Raw genomic sequence first — 21,376 nt, 5'->3', positions numbered from 1 at the left:
ACAGTAAGAGCAGAGTAGTCTCTGAGTCCAGCCCATCTTCCTGGAAGAGGTTTAGGCCAGAGTCATTTGGGAAGGACATTCTCAAAGCTGGTGAGCTGCCAGTTGCCTGCTGAGCAGTGTGCTCCAGGTTCCCGGCACTCATGCTGGGGTGGGCTTTGGTGATGCAGCTGTCTTTGACTCATTTCTGCTCCTGTAAGTGACCCCTCACCCATATTCCTGTAAGTAACTCATTGGTTCACCAAAATGAACTTTGGAGACATCTGCATTTTGGTCTGTTGCGGGGGTCCCCATACAAAGTAGGTGTACGTGTGTTGAGTCTTCCGAGAAAAGCTTTGTCACACGAGGGGACACAGGAAAGTACCTCACAGGTCACAGACAGTACTGTGTAGCAGTGACTGTATCTACACGTCCAGATCTCCTCCATAGTGGAGACACCAGGGTAGCTGAATGAAACTCTACGATTGGGACTAAGTCTCATCCACCCTCATGAACCCATTATGCAAGCAACACTTTCCAAAAGTGGTGACATCTGCCCCCGCCCCCAATCTCATGGTAACACTGAGCATCATGGTAACAGTGGTACTCAGAGGGGGCAAGCCACTTGTGCGAACTCTTCTTTCTACTCTCCCGCGCTCTAACATCTACTGGACTCAAACAGCTCCGCCAGCCTAGCAGAGCAGACAGGCTGGGCCAAGAGCAGCTGTCTGTCAGTCTTCCTCGACGAAAACTCCACACCCGAAGCTTCTTAGTTACAATATGTAAACCAGGGCTCAATCCTTGGGCAGAGCTGAGAGTGACTCTCACTGTACCACATTATCAATGACTGCTATTCCAGCCTACCGCCTCTCTGGCCCCCAGGTCAGCCCTGGTAATTCCAGACGCATGAATATGAGCACATAGTCCCCAGGACCTTTTTAGTGGCCAATTCCTCAGAAGATTCAATGGCATAGGGCTGGTGTACCTCAAAACCCAATATTCCTTTCTAAAACCCAGGCAATCCCCCTCAGTCCTGAACTTTTATGTTCCCACCTCAGCCACAACATAGACGTGCTTTCCTGGGCTTGGCTGAGTGTGTGGGGCTCTAAGATCACATCGCTCTGTAACAGAAGTTACAGAAATGACAGAAAGGCAGGGAGGAAAAAGGAAAAGATGAGATGGACTAAAAAATAGAAATCATCCCAGGAAGTTAGAGTAAAAATTGGAGAGAAGAAATACGCAATCCCTCTGCCAATGATGAACTAGGAAACTGAGATTAAAACACAGGAAATTTGAAACGGTGTCCCTGGTGACCTCACTCACTTCTAATGAAGAGGGAACCAACAGGGAGGGCATTTTTGTGTTATCCCATTTCCAATTCTATTTTATCCAGAGAGAGAGAGAGAGAGAGAGAGAGAGAGAGAGAGAGAGAGAGAGAGAGAGAGAGAGAGAGAGAGAGAGAGAGATGAGCTTCCGAGTATGATAAGAAAGGACTGAAACAGGAGACACTCAATGAGCTACTGTTCACAAACAGCCTACTGTGTGCCAAATCACATGAAAGGTATGCTACTTGGATACTCTCAGTAAAACCCCACAAAGGCAAGTAGTTTGCATATTTATCTCATCACTGATGATATGGAAATTCAAAAGTCATTATCCTAAGACCTGGCTGCTAACTGGCAGAGCCAGAGTCAAAGCCCTTAGACCGCCACACATTCAGAAAGGTTGTGCTAAACTTTAAAACACTCAGGTTCATGCATTAAATATGAACAGAAATGAAATGTGCCTCCCCAACCATTACCACAATTTGTCTACTCTCGCACGAGGGAAACGTGTAGAGAGGGCTGAATGCTCCCACACTTCACATTAAATTACCTCAAAGCCTCACGCATACTCGGGCTTGATGCTTCTAAAACAATCTCACAGGGTGTGCCCCTGCGAATCCACAACACCCACCTTGGAACAATTTGGCCCAGTGTGTATGACGCTCACAAACAGAGGGTACTTTAATAAACACAATCAATATCAAAGACACAAAGACGAGTACATGATGTCTTCCTCCTTACAGCTGGGGGACTCAGTTGCTTGTTTTCAAAGGATGTCATCAAACCTTTTGTGACAGCATCTCCATAAGGCAGAATTTTTTACATGTACATTTGAATGTTTTTAACTCAGGAAAGAGGCAGGTTTTGTATGTCAACTATAAACAACCCAAGTTGGTTTTCCAACAGCAATAAAATTGACAACATGTTAGTAAGACTGATAGGAAAAAATACACAGCTGGGAGAGTGTGTCTTAGTGGTGTAGCCCTTTCCCAGCATGCCATGTATTCAGCCCCAGTAGAACACACACATACACACACACACATACACACACACACACACACACACACACACACACACACACACAAAGATAAATAGCCAATGCCACTAGTGAAAAAGGAAACATGTTTACATATACTTCAGTCTTCAAAAATTGAATCTAATATAACTAGCTGTACACTTCAAACCCTAGAAGAATTGGGAAACTTCCAACGAAAATTAGCTCCTAAAACAAATAATTTCAGTGGTCCTGTATCTGTGACCAACTGAACTCAAAACTTTAAAGGTTTATAAAACACAGAGAGCCAAGCCAGGAGGGGGAGGGGAGTCATTGAGAAGAGTGTGATACAATAACTGGAGTTATTTAGAAACTTAGTGGTCCTGTGGCATTCAACCCCAGCTCCAGACATTTGCATAACAGTCCCCAGGGACAACACCCAAGAGCCTTTTATCTGTGAATCACTGCTTCCCCTTTCTCTAAGGGTCACTGCTCCATAAACTCCACCTATTACTCAGTGTTGCCCTTGCCATCACAAGACCCAGTTCAGCCACCCCCTGTAGAGTAACAACTGGTTCCTCAGGAGTAGGAGTGACAACATCATGCTCACAGCCACCAACCTATTGGGCTGTTTCTGGAGCCAATACCAGGAGTGACAGCCTGAGCCATACCTCCTGATCTCCCTAGGGACAGGTCTAGTTCGGTTTAAGAGTCATTCATTCACATATAGATCGTTCCCTTCATGGAAGCAGAAGGTCCCCCAGCTAGCTAACTGTGTCCCCAGCAGCCTGTGCCTGACAAGCAATACTTAGAGTGTTAGACTGTTGAGACATCCAAGCCATCCCACCCAAGACTAGGAAAACCACAAATCAGCTGAGAACACCTCCTATTCCACTCCCTTCAAACTAGGAAAGAGCTTTGCTGCAAAATGGGTAAGTTAGTTGCAAATCTAAGTGCATCACCAAGCCACTGATCAGACACGAAATAAGCAAAACAGGTATGTCAGCCTCAAAACTTCCTTCTGACCACACACCCCGGAAAGCCTGCTAAAAACAAAACCAGGACACTGGGGAGTCAACTGATGCTCTGCCAGGGTACTGTCACTTATAAAGACCCCCAACCCCGGTGCCACCCTCCGCCAAACTTCCTCTCTTCGCCCCACCCAAAATTCGCTCAGGCAATGGATCGGAAGATCAACCAGCTGCGGCAGAAAAACTCACATTAAAAAAAGAAGTTCCAACTAAACAGAGTTAGTTCCCCCGTGGCAATCGGGCTTTTGCCTCAACTAACCTAAACGCAAAACTAGTGGGGAAAGTAGCCGTTCTAGAATTCCCATCCAGGTGCTGGTCCGGAGCCACGGCTTCAGAATATCCGAAAACCAGTCCAGCCTAGAATCCCAAACCTCTCCGAGGGATTCCCTCCATTCCCCCACCCCCAACCCATATACAGCCTAGTAATTGCCGGAGGCGCGCAGCAGGGCTGGGTCCCAGGCAGGAGGGCTCTTCGGTGGGTGTCAAGATAGTCCCCGCTGTCTCCGTCCCGCTTCCCATACTTTGATCCTCGCTAAATCAAGAGAGAAGTTTCCGAGCCAGAACCCCTTTTCCCGGGGATGAGACCTGCACGGCAGCCTGCTTCCCGCAGCTCAGCGGAGCAGCACAGCGCCGTGGGGCTCAGCGCTCGGATCATCGAAGCTCCCAGTCCTAGGCCACAGTTAAGGGTTCCGGGGTCTTACCCATCCTCACCACAGCCTCACTTCCAGTGCCAGCGGCGCCCAGAAGATTCACGCGTGGAAAATGGATCGAAATTTCCGAAGCTCACCGGCGGCTCGGCTCGGCGCACGCTCCCGGCTGCCTTTCCATCTCTCAAACTTCCAGTAACTGAAATCAGGAAGCTGCAGCCTTCCCAGCTGCCGGCGAGGGAGTGGGTGTAACTTGTGAAGTTTCGTGCTATGATGAATCTGGTCATTTGGGTGTGTTGGAGAGGGCCTTGGGCTCCTCCCTCCCTCCTTCCCCCCTCCTCCTCCAACACCTCCTCCTCCTCCTCTTCCTCCTCCTCCTCCTCCCCCTCCCCCTCCCTTCCCTAATTCTTGCCTTTGGCGGCAGCCTAGCTGAGGACTGTGACTGGCTGTCGTTCAGCCCAGCACTCTGCTAGCCACATCCTGGGAGAACTTTAGACAGGGTCTTAACTGTTTTACAAATGAAAGTGGCACTCTGCACAAGGTGTAAGCTCCCTAAACATTTGTTTAATAAACACAAAAAACAGAAAAGGGAGGGAAAAGAGAAACCTTTAGCCAGCTATCTTTAAAACCAATGAATGGCAACTGCTAACATAGTGCAAACTATCCAGAAAATTCTCCAGAAAGTCCTCTCACTCACCCTCGAAACAGAAAAGAGCCATATGTTTGATTCCCATGAATAATATTTATAGCAGTTTCTAAAAACTGTGGCAGAAGCAACACTACCGTATGCTTCCCCACAAAGCACCCCAAAGAGTATCATTCTGGTCCTACCTTGGTTCACAGACATTGGTTTCATTAAGTAAAACTTCTAATGACCAGTGGAGAAGAAGAAGGAGAAGGAGGAGGAGGAGGAGAAGGAGGAGGAGGAGGAGGAGGAGGAGGAGGGGGAGGGAGGAGGAGGAGGAGGAGGAGGAGGAGGAGGAGGAGGAGGAGGAGGAGGAGGAGAAGAAGAAGAAGAAGAAGAAGAAGAAGAAGAAGAAGAAGAAGAAGAAGAAGAAGAAGAAGAAGAAGAAGAAGAAGAAGAAGCCTCAGGTGACTGGTTAGAAAGAAGGAAGCAATTACAGGCTAGCAAACATGACACTGGATCTCAAATGGCTGAAGCAGTCGTGGATGAAATTGATAGATGAGTGAAGCGTTATTATTTCATAAGGTTATTGGCTGTGAGGGGCTTTCCTCAAAGATACAGACCACAAAATAGAAATATAACAATCATTAAAGGAATCACAATGACTCAAACACCAACCAGAACGAGCGGCTGGAAGCAATACTCAGAAAGAAAGAAAGAAAGAAAGAAAGAAAGAAAGAAAGAAAGAAAGAAAGAAAGAAAGAAAGAAAGAGAGAGAGAGAGAGAGAGGGAGGGAGGGAGGGAGGGAGGGAGGGAGGGAGGGAGGGAGGGAGGGAGGGAGGGAGGAAGGAAGGAAGGAAGGAAGGAAGGAAGGAAGGAAGGAAGAAAGGTAACTCTAGGGTTGGGGAATCAGCTAGCGAAGGAATTAATTGGTTCTGTTGGTAAGGAACATAAGGACATAAGGAATTGAATGAGATATCTCACACCCAGAGGAAAAAAAGTCCAAAACTCCAGGTACACACACTGGCATGTACCTATAACCCTAGCATTGTGGAGGCAAGTCTAGGAGGACCTACTGGAAATGCTGGCCAATCAGCAGAGCTGACTGTGAGTCCCAAGTTGAGTGAGAAACCCTTCCTCAAAATATAAAGTAGAGAATGACTGAAGAGACATTCAAGGCCAGCTTCTGGCCTCCACACACTAACACGCAGATGAAAATGTGCGTGTTCTCACACACACACACACACACACACACACACACACACACACATACAATGTAACTTCCAAGAAAATAGTGATCAGAGTTAGTGTGGAGGAAACCACGATAATTTTAAACTTGACAAATAACATGCCCACATATATAAACACGGGAAAGAAGTGCCTGGGCTAATCTTTACCATCTAGGTAATCGGCAGAGACTGGCATGAGCTGGGACTCCGAGGAAGAAAACAAACACTAATGGGCCCGTGCATAGCTCTGCAGGAGTAAAGCAGCGTGTTTACATGAGCCCTAAGCTAGAGATGACTTTACCCCAAGGAATATTTGCAAGTACATGTAGACACTTTCCATTTTCACAACTTGGGGAGAGATTCTACTGGGAAGAAATGCGGGCAGGCTGCTGCCAAACAGCCTACAACACACAGGACGGCCCCATAACAAAGAACCAGCCAGCAGCCCTGGGAGCTCCCAGTGCTGTTGTTCCGAAGAAAGCCTCATGAAGGCAGGAGTGTCACCATCTCCTGTTGGCTAACGTGTCACTCATCTGGTGGTATCATCAACATCACAGTCTCCAGGAATAACACTGTCCCAGACTAAGCAGGTGAGCAAGGAAGGCGCTCGGTCAGGGATGGAGTCTCCACGCCCTCACAAAGCGGATGAGCAACTGAACCTGGGTGAAAACTAATAAAGGGGTGAGAAGAAGACGACTAAACTCAGGGCGCCGGCCTTAGAGCGGGAGCCAGCCCAGCCGAGGGGAGGCACCAGTAACACTGGGACACACACACGAGAGACACAAAGACAGTGTTGACAAGCGCCAGCCTGCGCCAGAATAGCAAGGGTGTTCCATCTCGCTACAATTTGTTAGAAGAACACAGCAAAAGCACTTGTTCGTAAAAGAACATGAGCTCCACAGTCCATGTGGAGGGCAGAAGGGTTCCTTCTCTAAGAAGTCTCTTCCAGCCTCCTTTTATTCCTAGTTGACAGACGGTTGTATGGATTTGTCAGGCACACGGTGCTGCGTCCGTGACTGTGTACGCGGCGCGGTGCCCTAGTCAGGTGATCAGCAGATCCACTGCCTTGGGCATGGCACTGATCTGCCCAGCTGTTTTGAAGGGCACAATGCATCACTTGACCGCCTTCTTCTGCCCCAGATTCCTGAAGTAACTGTAGCTTTGCATGCACCCTCTGGCGAGGCTGTCCCTCTCCTCCTCCGTCTCCCCCTCCCGCCTCCAGTAACCACCCTCCACTATCTGTTGTAGTTTGAACTCTCCTAGACAGCTCCCGTATTCCACTACTTGGTTCCCGGTAGGTGGCAGCGTCTGGGGAGGGGATACGGCATGGCTGGAGAAGCGTGTCACCGGAGCGAGAGTGGGGGGGCTCTGAGACCTCAGGGCCTCACCCGCTTGTAGCTCACTCTCTGCTTCTTGCTTTTGGCTAAGACTTGATCCCTGGGCTTCCTCATCCCACGCTTCTCCCTGCCACCACCCTCCCCGGTGATGGACTCTTTCCTCTCAAGAATCGTAAGCCATAAACCCTTCCTTCTGGTTTTGTTTTGTTTTTTTGGAGACAGGGTTTCTCTGCATTGTTTTGGAGGCTGGCCTGGAACTTGCTCTGTAGACCAGGCTGGTCTCGAACTCACAGAGATCCGCCTGCCTCTGCCTCCCGAGTGCTGGGATTAAAGGTGTGTGCCACCAACGTGTGTTGCTTTGGTCATGCAATTCTATCACAGCCACAGAAAATGAAGAATTACAGGGAAGTTATGGAACCTTTGGGAGACGCAGTGTGTTGGAGGAAATGTCACCCGGGGGTGGGCTTTGAAGTCCGTAGCCAGGCTCTGCTTTATTTCCTGTTCGCTTTATTTCTATGTGTGGATAAAGATGTGATCGGCCTGCTGCCTGCTGTCACGCCTCACCCACCATCATAGAATCTAACACTCTGGAACCATAAACCAAATAAATTATTTCTCCTGTAAGCTGCTTTTGGTCACCGTGTTTGTTTCACAGCAACGGGTAGCAACTAATACACTAACCTAAGAAGTGTGTCGTTTGCTCTTTGGATCCCACAGAGACCTTCAGTTCTTTCTGAGATGATTTAATGTCTCCCTGGAACAAGAGAAAAAGTTCTGAGGATGATGTCTGTCTGTTGTTTCACGCAGGACTTCCCAGAAGATGTCTTGCTCATTCTGAATGCCCCTGAAGCCACACTTAGGGCAGGCACCAGATGAACTTATGCTGGACTGAAGTGAGTCAGTCCCCATCTCATTCCCTACTTCTCAGGCCTGCCTGAAAGTGGAGTTCCCTCGGGCTCCTTCTGGAGACCTCCACGAGACTCCTTGAAGTCCGATCTGGGCCATGTGTGAGGATATAATTAGCACCTAACACACAGGAAAACCCACTAAACATCTGGACAGAGAAGCCTGCAGGTAGAGTGGACCTCAGAACAATATCGCTTCCCACCAACACATGTGCTCCTAGGGGGAAGGGGGTGCTGCCCAGGGAGAAGCCGGCTGGAGCACATCAGACCCGCCCCGTTCAACTTGCCAGCATCTTAACCTGAAGTTTGAAACTCATTGGGTTTTTCTCTCTCTTAAAAGGTCTTCTGTATTTAGGAAAAGCAAATATAAATGTAGTTATAAACCTGACCGGAAGCCATGGACTTGTGCATAAGTACACAGTAATTCTGAACCAAAGAAATACGCCCAGTAGAGGGAGCACTGACTTGTCCCCTCCTACACACACAGTTTCTCAAGATCAGAATCACCATGGGAATGATCCATGTTTCAGAAATAATCTCACATTGATAAAAGTGGAAACACCCTTGTAAAAAATTTTTTTGAAACATCAAAGGCAGTAGCACCCTTAAAAGGTCTCTGCATTATCACTGGATATTGATACAAGAACCAGCAAAATAAACATGGTGGGAAAACAATATTAAGTACATGGAGAAACATCCAGAAACAGCCAAATCTCTCTATTCCAAACCCTGCCAATTACACTCGAATTCCAACGGGAACACCTAACTGGCTGTGGCGAGGCATGCTTGTAATTCCAGCAGTTTAGAGTCAAAGGCTGGAGGACTGCAACTCCCAGCCAGCATGGGCTAGACAGCAAGCCTCTGTCCCCCACCCCTCCCCATGCCCCCAAAGGAAAGGAAAACCATGTTAAGGTTTATTCACGCTTATTCTTGCCGAAAATTACTCATCTCTGTCTTTAGCTTGCTGTTTCAGTGACACAATTTCATTTGTAGGTCAAGTCCTCTGGATTTCCATTTAAGGGTCTTCAGAACCACCTTATTCAGGAATCTAGCAAGCTTCACCCGAAATGTACCGATTAATGGAGGTAAGTCTACAGCCAAGACGCTGGCACCTATAGGGACATTCACTTCCACCTTGACCAGCTCAAGCAGAGAGCTGAAGGGGGCTCCAAGTACAAAGCCAGAGGCACTCACTCCAACGCAGCCAAATGATCTGAACATAAATACAGCCCATTTCCCAGAATGCTTGCAACTCTAAATACACATCTTGTCAATCCTGTAGAGCCACCATAGAAAGTGAGCCAGTCCCGTGGAAAGATGTCCCAGGGTTAGTTATAGACTAACTGTCAAAACAAATCATTTATATCTGAAACTGGTTGAGGGCTAAATACGAATTCATGCCTCCCACTCCATCATCTGAGAATCTGCATGGGAACAGCAAACGCCTCAGAGCCCTAAGCATGGCCCAGAAGAGGCCTTCCTCCTCTCTGAGAGACAGCCAAGCTTCCTTTGCCCTCCCAGGTAATGTCTCACAGCATAGGCGCCTGTTAAATCTGATTGGCAGGCAAATAATTCACAACCTCACATTAAGCCCTGTACAAACCAACTTAGAAACTCCTTACAGTATTTTCTCTATCTACAAACACTTGATAAAGATGTAGGGCTTTACTCACAAAATATTACATCAGAGAAAAAGAGGCCAAGATAACACGAATGGCCTTTAATGTCACCTCCAGAGTGTCCTGCTGGGACAGTGCGGGCAATTTCTTAAAACCCGGGGCTTCAGTCTTCTCAATGATCAAATCATGCTGTCCAGTTTACTCTTTCCCACGTCCCCAATTCTGTCTTCCAATTACATTTTTTCTCTATGATTTGAAAACGTCATTTCCTGTCACTGCCTCAATTTGGATCTCCTCACAGAAGAAAACTTTTACCACACCAAGATGAAAAGTTTCAAACTCCCCAGTGGCCTGCACACTAGTAACTGAAGCTAGGTCCATAGCATGAAGGGTGATGGGGGGGGACAGTAAATGCTGGCAGAAGAGGCCACGACGAGGGGGACAAACAGGCAGGAGCCCTTAGCACCAGCCATAGTAAACCACGTGGGGTGGGTGCTGCCCCGCCCACGTGCAAGCGGTGGGCCTGCGGGTTCCACGGAATTCCCACGTGCAAGCGGTGGGCCTGCGGGTTCCACGGAATTCCCACGTGCAAGCGGTGGGCCTGCGGGTTCCACGGAATTCCCACGTGCAAGCGGTGGGCCTGCGGGTTCCACGGAATTCCCAGGTGCAAGCGGTGGGCCTGCGGGTTCCACGGAATTCCCACGTGCAAGCGGTGGGCCTGCGGGTTCCACGGAATTCCCACGTGCAAGCGGTGGGCCTGCGGGTTCCACGGAATTCCCACGTGCAAGCGGTGGGCCTGCGGGTTCCACGGAATTCCCACGTGCAAGCGGTGGGCCTGCGGGTTCCACGGAATTCCCACGTGCAAGCGGTGGGCCTGCGGGTTCCACGGAATTCCCAGGTGCAAGCGGTGGGCCTGCGGGTTCCACGGAATTCCCAGGTGCAAGCGGTGGGCCTGCGGGTTCCACGGAATTCCCACGTGCAAGCGGTGGGCCTGCGGGTTCCACGGAATTCCCACGTGCAAGCGGTGGGCCTGCGGGTTCCACGGAATTCCCAGGTGCAAGCGGTGGGCCTGCGGGTTCCACGGAATTCCCAGGTGCAAGCGGTGGGCCTGTGCGGTCCTCGGAATTCCACGGGTGCCCCGCACCCTCCACAAGAGGTTTGTGGGGGCAGAGCATCTGGACTTTCCCGGGCGTGGGATCTTTCAGACACCCCTCTGCTTGGCAGCAATAAGCAGTAATGGTTGTCATTGCCACTAAAGTAAGATAACACAGCATAACTGGGGGAAGGTGATAAGGGTTCAGGCTCCTCTCCAGGGGGTGGAGGAGTTTCCCGTCCTCAGCACGGACTCCAGAGTCTCGGAACATTCCTTTACACTGTGTGAAGATGTGTCACTGTGATTGGTTTAACAAAGAGCCGAATGGCCAACAGCTAGGCAGGAAGGAGTTAGGTGGGACTTCTGGGGACAGAGAGGACTCTGGGAAGAAGGAAGGCAGAGTCTCCAGCCAGATGTTGAGGAAACAGGATGAGAAATACAGGGTAAAGATTAAAAAAGATATGAGTAAATCTTAATTAAAAGAGCTAATGGGACAAGCCTAAGCTAAAGCCAATCTTTCATAATTATTAGCAAATCTGTGTCATTATTTGTGAGCTGGTGACCCCAAAGAAAAAGCCTCTACACTCTTGGCAACGCTGTCTGGGAGAAGTCCCACTGGGAGGACACCCTGGAAGAGGGCGAGGACATGAAAGGCAGCCACCCGCTCAGTGCAGCCTGCACCAACCACCAGATAAAGAGCAGACCACACCACTTCCCCATCAGTGAAATGGGGGAAGGGATGGCACCGGGCAGAGGAGGCGTGGGCGGATGGGGCTGTAGGGCACGTGTCCAGGACTTCACTAAATGGTAAGGAGCGTTAATGTGCCTGAATCATTTTCAGCCATGAAATGAGCCAAGACAGTATCTCAAACAACTCCAGTGTCTGCAGTGTGTTCACTTAAACGCCGTGGCTTTGGCCATGAGCAGGTGCAGTTTAGGCTCCAGATATGGGCTGGATGAGGGGCGCTCCCTTACAAGACAGACAGGCTGCAGGCAGACTTGGTTAAGTCCCCCACAGAGCTCCTACCGTGAGGCAACAATGAAGAGAGAATTAAGGAGAGCTACTGAGGCCCCTGGACTAATACTAAGTAAGGCTGAACAATTTGAATGCATTTGGTTTTTTGGTTATCATACACTAGAACAGTTTTTAATTTGCTTTATAGCAAAATACAGGGGGAAAACAGCATTTCATATCTTCTGAACTAAAACATACTGCAGGGTAGGAAAGAATGGAGATGGGGCTGGGTGACGTGGGATGAGAAAGGAGGTACTGGGCACTGGGAAAGGCAGGGATGAAAAGGACCACACCCTGGGGTCTGCTTATGTGACACCTGACCCCTCGCAGAGGTCTCGGCTAACTGATTAAATGTAGGCGGCTTCTTGTGAATAATGACTGAGAAATGCTCTAGTCACAATCTGAATGTAAATACTAGCTCTTAGCATGGCAGAAGGCCTTGGCACCATTTCCTCTGAAATAAGTTATTTTCAACCAGGAAAGACCCCAAGCTTGCAACCCCAAATACACATGACTCGAAGCAGGATGACACATGCCAGGTCCCGGTGTGAGAGGGGAAACGGGACCTCTTGCACGTTCATCACAAGGGCAAACGGAGCGTGCAACTCCCTTAGACTCCCAGGGAGGGGGCAAAGGCAGCTTCACCCAGCCCTTCGGAAGAGCATCTGCAGCTTGCTCCAGCACCCGGTCACCGCTTGCAATGCCTGGCCGCTACGTGACCGCCGCTACGTGACCGTTAAAAGCAGCAACCAGACAGGGAAGCGGGGCCCCAACACAGTACAGGTAAGAAAAGCAATATTCATTCAGCAACTCCATAGGAACTCACAAGCAAATCCTAAGGAACAGGCACACGAGAGACGTCTTGGGCCAACCATAGACAGGCAAGCAAGAGACGAGGTGCTGGGGTAGGGACAGAAGCAGTCAACCAGGGTGACTGAAGGCGATCTGACTCGCCACCACCAGCATCCTCCCCGTGACAACTACCGCGGCAGACTCAGCAAGATGGCCAAGCCTGCTGGGGTCACTAGACAGAGGCATGAGCAGCACAGCTTTCCCTAGGCCCTACTACCAGAATCGTAAGAAACTAAAACTGTGCCTCCGAACCACCGCTGAGCACTTACACCTGCTCACGAGTAGTCATGGCAGCCAAAAGGTGGGAACAGCCCAGGCACCCAGGTAAGCAGATAAACCAAACGCAGCATGTGCATTGGATAGAGGACTATTCCTCCTTAAAAGGAATGACGTTCTCACAAGAACCGCAACATGAAGGGAGCTGAATTATCTTACAGGAAATACATACGATGCAGAAGGACAAGCCTCCCGCCATCCCAGGGACACGGGAAAGTTTTGGACACAGAGCAGCACGGTGGTCAAATGAGAACGGCTCCCTAGGGCTCATCTGTTTAAGGATGCTTCGTCCCCATTTGGTAGCGCTGTGCAGCGAAGGGTTAGAAGGTGTGGCCTTGGTGGGGGTGCGGCACTGAGGAACGAGTGGGCTTTGGAGTTTCAAAAAGCTCACACCAGGTCCAACCCCTTGTTCTCTGCCTCCAACTTTCAAATAAGGTTGTAAGCTCTCAGCTCCAGGCTGCTGGCTCGTTACCATGCTCCCCACCATGGCGGACCTGGACTACCCTCTGAAACTGTAGGTTAGCCCCCAATGGAATACTTTCTCTTATAGAAGCCTCAGTCATGCCATCGCTTTATGACGTCTCTCCATGGCAACAGAGCAGTAACCGAGACAAGCAACATTAAACATGTACCTCGTGGCACTGAATTATATATTTCAAGCAATCGGTTGGAACTTCGGTAACTACGATGGACAGATTTAAGATTTTCATAATTTTATTAAAAAATTTAAAAAAAGACGTTACTTGGCTCACGCGCATGTGGGTTTTGAAGCGCCTCTGCAGACTGTAGCCTTCTTCCTGCCTGTTTCCCCTGTCACGTCACCTTCGTCTTCACATCACACCCTGAAGACTGGCTGTCTCTCACTGCAAGAGATGGAGTGAGACTGTGCCAACTATCAAATTAAATCTTTCAAAGTTATGAAGAGGCAAAGAGGCGCGCCCTTTGGCAGTATGCCAGGTGTCACAGTCACCGCTCAACAGAGCATGACTCATGTGGCCCCTGTGTCCAACAACCCATGTGAACCCAAGTTTCAAAAAAGATCAAGAAACCAGAGTGGGTTGAACACTGCGTGAGACATGTCGAGACCACACTCAGGTCCCTCTTAACAACGACACAGAAGAGGCAGCGTAAGTGACAGGGTAGGATCCCAGTCAGCCCCCCACCTGTGAAATGGGGTCACTACTGCCCTCTGAGTTGACATGAGGACAGCTTCTATGATGATGACTCATCTCTTGACCCCTTTCTATCTGAAAGTTACTATAAGAAACACTGTTCACCCATCTCTGTACCTGAACCTCAGTCAATTCAGAATGGACTACTGGTAACCAGACCCATTTTACAGACAGAGATCAAAACACACTAAGGCTCAGTGAACTGTCCAAACCCACCCAAAAGGAGGGGTTGGGTCTAAGATTCTAACCTACCCTTCATGAAGCCAGATCCAGATCTCCCCATCCCCACCACCGCATGTGGGAAACCAACCATTCTGCCATCACGGACCCTGGCATCCTCATAGCCCACGTGTCTGTCTCTATCATCATCACCTTTTGTTCCATTATCCTCAGACTCTAAGCTCACAGCCAGAGCACTTAGTGTGACCCCCCAAAGCGTCTGCTTCCTCACCCGCACCCCTCCAGGTGGAAGAAGCCTGATACGCCAGCGTTTGTCACAAGCTCCATGGAACTAATCACCGCCACATCTGACAGAGGTGATTGGGGAAGACATACAACCTGAGCAGACCCAATGGGACAATCAGCAAAGAGTATGACAGACAGAAAGTGTATGAAGGTGTTCCCCGGGCCCATTTACCAAAGCAAGGCTGCAGGGACCTGGTTCACAACTGCGCTGTGACAATGAATCTTTAGGTGGATACTTTACCCTGACCTATTTGCAACACCTGCCTCAAGTGCTGATACTGTGTTTCTTATACCAAAGAAGCAGAATCTCCATCTCCATTCAATCCCCTCACACTGTCCTGAGTTTCCTAGTGAAACAATGTCAGTGAGCCACACCATTCCTGGTGAAGGTCCTAGGACTCACCCATTGCCAACTGCTGTGGGTAGACCCTTCCAGAAAGAAGGCTGACAACCATTTTACCACATCATCTGCACCACTGAAGCTCAGCCTCCATCCCCAGTGCCTGGTCACTAAAGGAGAGTCCTCACTAAGGACCCCAGTGCAGGGGATGTCAATATTTGAATTCCGTTCTCAGCTGTCACACACCTGCTCAGGCTTCAGCTCCTGATTCACACTTCTCACCTCTTTCAAAGTCGGGCACCTGGGGACTTTTGTTCCCTTTCTGGGCACAGCTGGATTCAACCCCATTCATGAACAGATGCAATCCTTACATGTGTAACTTTTCACTGGCAAAAAAACGAGTCAGCTCAGCAGCCTCCCTAGCCCCCCCCCCCCCACAATCCCAGGTAGCTGTTCACACACTGCCCATTTCTAGTCTGGTAGACACATGCTAGCATACACTACTGACCCAGGCTGTTGCAATAACCAAAGCCAACCTCCTTGGCTTTCAGCATGAATCCGTGGCTCTGTTTTCATTAGGACACACCACCAAGTAAATCAACCTCCCATGGAAACTTGTTCTTGCCTATACTATGCATAAGCCTGACATTGAACTGCAGATCTTTGCTCAAAGACAATTCTACTAACACACCATAAACACTTTATACCTTGGCTGTAATTGTTCACTGACCCTGCCCCCCCCCACACACACACAAGAATGCAAGCCCTACAAAGACAGCTACTCTTGACACTCCTGCTCACACTCTTGTCTCTGATGCCTTGAGACGTGCTTGCTACATGACGGACCTCGGTAAATGCCTGAGTCACTACCGCCCGACAGCCACACCACATCAGAAGCACAATCCAAAACACGCAAGCCTGAAGTCTCTCCTGTAACCACAGGGGCAACTTCTGTCTGAACCAGAAGCAGCAAGGTGGGAACAGGGACAAGGGCAAGAAACGCGAGTTACGTGAGCAACACCTAAATACGCGGGGTCCCCAACATACATCAGAACATTCTCGGAGAATTTAAGAGACGGCATGCTAACTCTTTGAAGAGCACTGCTTGGAAATAGAGTGGGGAAAGTCACTGGTACCTCCCAGACACCGTCATTGGAAGCCATGCACCCAAGCTTCAGCTATGCGACTTCATCTTCCCAGGACACATCCCATATCTTAAGAGTCCTGACATCCATGGACCTGGGAAACCCACATCTTGAAAGCTTAAACCCCTCCCCCCACCCAATGAAGGTATTTGGAGATGGAGCAGCGGAATACTTTGTGACAGCAGAGCCCACACACTCTCGATTGGTGCATTATGACGCCATCTCTCATTTGTCCTCTCTACCAAGCAGAGGCACACACGCTTAAGAGGAAGTAAGTCTTCAACAGACATGGGCTCTGCTGCACCTCGACCTTGGATTCCCTCAGATTCCCGAGGTGAAAGAAACAAAACTTCTGTTATTTATAAGCTACCTACCCACCCATCTTATGGAACTTTGAACAGACTAGACCCCCAACCCAAACAATATTCACTTTAGAGTTCATGTCCTTAATGCCTCCTCATATTCTTCCTTCAGAAACTGATTTTATGAGCTGAAGAGACAGATTGTTCAGCAGTTAAAAATATATTCCTCTTGCAGAAGACCTTAGTTTGGTTCCCAGTATGAGACACAGACTTGTGGCTTTGGAGGGTGTCCCGGAACTAGCTCGTGTAGACCAGGCTGGTCTCAAACTCACAGAGATCCACCTGCCTCTGCCTCCTGAGTGCTGGGGTTAAAGGCGGGTGCCACCAATGCCTGGCGACACAAACTTGTCTATCAAAGATAGCTGGTGTGCTAAGAGCTAGTACTCTATAAAACCTTCCCGACCTTGTCAAATACTTGTGGTACTTGTCTATTTGCCTAACCTCCTGAATCCCAGACTTTCCTAGGACATAAGACTATTACATCTTTCCCCTTTGGACTGATTAGGAATTAGCCAATCTCATCAGACTGCGAAGTTGAATTCCTACAATGGCGTGGGGTGAGACAGTCACTCCACCTCGTGTTTATATAAAAATTAAGCCAACTTCCTGCGCTGCCATGCTTGGCTCCCCAGTTTGGGTCACTGTGCATAGTTTTGCAAAATCAAGTTGCCTCTGTCAAGCTGTTGTTTTGTATCGCTTTGTATGACACCAATAATTTCTTTTCCAATACACTGGGTGTTTGTCCGGGATGCAAATCCGTCTAGTGGAGTGTGGGGATCCCCTCCATTGAGGGAGACACATCCTGCAGCTTTGTTGGAATGGTACCCAGAGTCTAGGGTGATCAACACTCCAGATTAATAATGACTGAAGAACAGAAAATTTCTTGGCAACTTAGAGAATGACTCAGGCAGGCAGGTATCACGGTGAGTACGCAATTCCATGGGTAGAACAAGGTAAGAAAGGCTACAAGGAGTAATGACGTACTTCCTTCATGGTTGGGACATCCAGAAGACTGCATGAGAATGACTGAGCTATGCTCTAGGCACAGAGTGAATTGGGAGCCCCGATCCACAGTTCTGTGGGTGTTGATGCAACCTCATACACCTCACTGGCAGACCCTTTGACCCAGTCAGGGGTTTGTACCAACCTGCTCTTATTGCCAAGAAGTGCCAGACTTGAACACCACCCTGCAAGGGAATTACTCATAGGTAAGCAAAACAATTGACTTGGAGTAAAAGAAACTTCTATCCTAGAAATTGGGGGTGGCAGTGGGTGGTCTATCATATCTGAAAGCAGTGATGGGAAATGACCAAAATAAAAAAGAACTCTAGGAAAAAATGAAAGTAAGAATAAAATTCCCCCTGGGGACTCATACTTAACCAGTGGAAGGACAATGAGATAACAAACAAACAAACAAACAAACAAACAAACAAAAAACCCACAGGTAATAAAGAATTGCTATCTCATATGGACCCCCAAGCCAATCATTAAGCCTTGTCTACTAACTCTTACTTGCACATGTTAGCAGAAAGAACCGTTGCTCAGGAAGACACTGACTGTGCTATCTACCAGGAGAAAAGACTCATGCCTCTTTAGTCCACAAAGAGAGAAAAAAGAAATCGACCAATGTAAGAAAGATCTTCAACGCCTTCCCTTTCCTCTGACCACAGGAAAAAACCTTAGACTTTATTTCCCCTCATGCAGGCTCCTCTGGACCAGAGGCAGATGGGTCCGTGATGACCCTCCGATGAGCTCTGGGGTCAGGAACTAAACTCCCCTCCCTGACTTGCGGCTGCTCCTGAGCCGTGTATCTGACCTCCGAGCCACCTCAATGGCATACCTCTTTTTCCTTCTCTACTCCATTCCTGTCTTCAGGATAGCTGTTGAAATCTAGAACCTGCCTTTCCTGGAGGAGGGGGATTCTTTTAAACACTAATAACTGTTTCCTTAAGCTTCCATGCCATCCTTTCTTAAATACTCATGTTAATCTGACTAGGAAACCCAAGAGGTGACCTGACTTCCCCTGTATCTTATGGTGAACATGCAGTGACACCCAAATTCCAGGAACATAGGTGGTCACACTCACAGGGACACAGCAAAGCATCTCTGAAAAAGCAATGCTTGAGTCCCTTTACCCACCCCACGGTGGGGCTGTAAGAAGCCTGCTTGGCGCTCTGCCTCCCTGGAAGAAGAGGGAAACTGAGGCTCTTTTTGTCCCTTCTTTCTCAGGTTTTAGTGGCTGGCTGATGGCCACATGGTGGGAACTATGCAATGCTAAGTTTAATCCAGTGTCCTCTCCCTGGGCACAGAGTTCCTGCAGAGAACCTGAAAGTTCTCTGGATGTGGGTACACAGTGGAGACAGCTGCCTGGCATAGTCAGGTCTGACAGGGCTTTGGACCACACGGCCCCAGGCAGCTGCTTTTGTGATTGGGTGAAGCGCCACACAAAGCTGCCAAGGTGTTAAATTAGAATCAACAATTTTCTTTTTCTTTCTTTTTTTGTTTTTGTTTGGGGGTGTTTTGTTGTTGTTTTTGGTTTTACGAGACAGGATTTCTCTGTATTGCTTTGGAGCCTATCCTAACTCACTCTGTATAGACCAGGCTGACCTCAAACTCACAGAGATCCACCTGACTCTGCCTAGTCTGAGAGCTGGGATTAAAGGCGTACACCACCAACGCGCAGCCATGAATCAACAATTTTCTAGCCAGCTGGTTCCTAACCTAAGGTTTCCAGCTGATGGGGGGTTGTCAGAAGTCTGTCTGATCTCAGCCCACTCCACAGTGGGACATAATGGTACCAAGACCACTCTCTTTCACCCCGGTCATTCTGTTGCTGCTGCTGCTGCTGTTTAAAGAAAAAGGGGGTCACTGTCCATGTTTAATCTGTGAAACACAGGGACTTTGTGTCCTGATGGAAGATACTAACTGTGGCTTGGACTCCAGCTTGGTTGGTGACTTCATCAAGATGAAGGCCACGTGACTTCCTCGGCATCTTGGTTAAAGCAACCACATACCATAAGCCAAAATGGTGACACTCCTGAAACTTCCTGGTGTCACCAAGCCCTCAGAAGATCACCGCACCCCTGGAGTTAATTTCCCAACATGTAACTCTGTATCACACTGTACCCACTTTGACCCACTGTGGGCTAGCCAATCACATCAGACTGTGAGGTCAGGCTCCCTCCAATAGGGTGACGCACAGTCACCACCCTCCCGTAGGACAAAAACTAAGTGAGCTCCAACATTGTACGCTTGCTTGCCCAGGTCTGTGCGCCGCACACATTTTTGAAAAGTGGCCTTGCTGAGTTATTTCTGTGGGGCGTCGGGAATACTCTTTCCCGATGCCAAGCATGGCAGATGGCTCACAATTGCCTGTGACTATAGCTCCTGAAGACCCACTTCCCTCTTCTGACCTCAGTGGGCACCCGTACTCACTGCACATACCACACACACACACACACACACACACACACACACACACACACACACACACACACACACAATTAAACTTAGTAAGTCCTTAAGAAACTGAGTTTGGACTGGAGAGTTGGCTCAGCAGTTAAGAGCACTAGGCACACAGACACAGTGCACTTACACATAAAATAATACAATATATACATTTAAAGAAAGAAAACAGAAACTAAATTTGTGTTCTATCCTTAAAATTCCCTCCTTCAATCTGCTCATCCCTCTCACCCAGACCCTTTTGGTATAAACACCAACGCTGGTTAAATCTAACAAACTACTTCATTCACTCCTGAATCCAGACAGTTATCTGGAGCCAAACAAAAGACATATAACCGCCAGGTGTTGGTGGTGCACGTCTTTTATCCCAGCACTCGGGAGGCAGAGGCAAGTGGATCCCTGTGAGTTCGAGGCCAGCCTGGTCTACAGAGCAAGTTCCAGGACAACCTCCAAAATGAGAAGAGAGAGAGAGAGAGAGAGAGAGAGAGAGAGAGAGAGAGAGAGAGAGAGGGAGGGAGGGAGGGAGGGAGGGAGGGAGGGAGGGAGGGAGGGAGGGAGGGAGAGAGAGAGAGAGGGAGAGAGAGGGAGAGAGAGGGAGAGAGAGGGAGAGAGAGGGAGAGAGAGAGAGGGAGAGGGAGGGAGAGAGAGGGAGAGAGAGGGAGAGAGAGGGAGAGAGAGAGAGAGAGAGAGGGAGAGAGAGAGGGAGAGAGAGGGAGAGAGAGGGAGAGAGAGGGAGAGAGAGGGAGAGAGAGGGAGAGAGAGGGAGAGAGAGGGAGAGAGAGGGAGAGAGAGGGAGAGAGAGAGAGAGAGAGAGAGAGAGAGAGAGAGAGAGAGAGAGAGAGAGAGAGAGAGAGAGAGAGAGAGAGAGAGAGAGAGAGAGAACCACAGTCATGGTTTCTCTTTAAAACCGTCATCATTAAACCATTAATGTCAAATGTATCTTTAAACGTCATTAGCAATCACCTAGAAATTTCCAATCTATTGACCTACACACTCATGAAGCCTGTACATTCTTTCTTCCCAAATCTCCAGTAGTGTCTTCTCATTCCTTCTCTCCACCAATGACCTTTTATCCTACTTCCTAAAGAAACATGAAGTTTCTTCCACTAACGTGAAAGCCTACATAGCCCCTGGCAAGGCTCTGTCTGCATCCACACACTCCAACTTCCTGTAGACACAGATAACCATCGCATCTATAAGCCAGTTCCTCCACCTGAGACTCCTCCCCATCCCAGCCGCACTCAATGAATCCTCCAGCCATCTCCCTCCTCTCCTCAACACGGCCAAGTTATAAACATTCAAATCAGCTTCCTCTTGATGTCTTGTCTGAGGTTACTCCTCACCTGCCAAGTCCTATTCTCTCCTTTCTCATGACCCCAGGACAACTGGGCTCCCATCTACTCCGTGTCCTTCCCAAGAGAATGAACGGTCTACAAATCGGCAAATCCAATGCTTCCTTCATCACACTTGGCCCACCATATTAGTCTACAGTGGTGTCCCTTC

At 48.9% G+C, this 21,376-nt stretch overlaps 1 protein-coding gene across 8 annotated transcripts in view; it reads right to left on the bottom strand.

Moving 5' to 3' along the window:
• Nucleotides 1-21,376, bottom strand: part of Tiam1 (TIAM Rac1 associated GEF 1) — a 340,091-nt gene that overhangs the window by 169,833 nt on the left and 148,882 nt on the right. For 2 of the 8 annotated variants that reach the window (XM_040750530.1, XM_040750523.1), the window contains exon 1: nucleotides 4,028-4,233. The exons of 3 other annotated variants lie outside the window; for them this stretch is intronic. The gene's annotated coding sequence lies outside the window, so the exon portion shown is untranslated. Of the gene's footprint in view, nucleotides 1-4,027; nucleotides 4,242-13,667; nucleotides 13,788-21,376 lie in introns of those variants that run through there. 3 more of the 8 variants (XM_040750528.1, XM_040750529.1, XM_040750525.1) reach the window with 3 other exon arrangements.

The sequence above is a fragment of the Mesocricetus auratus genome, unplaced genomic scaffold (assembly GCF_017639785.1).
Source record: "Mesocricetus auratus isolate SY011 unplaced genomic scaffold, BCM_Maur_2.0 Super-Scaffold_100008, whole genome shotgun sequence".
Classification (NCBI taxonomy): domain Eukaryota; kingdom Metazoa; phylum Chordata; class Mammalia; order Rodentia; family Cricetidae; genus Mesocricetus; species Mesocricetus auratus.
Note: the sequence above shows the minus strand (reverse complement) of the source record. Positions and strands in the feature narration are given on the sequence as shown.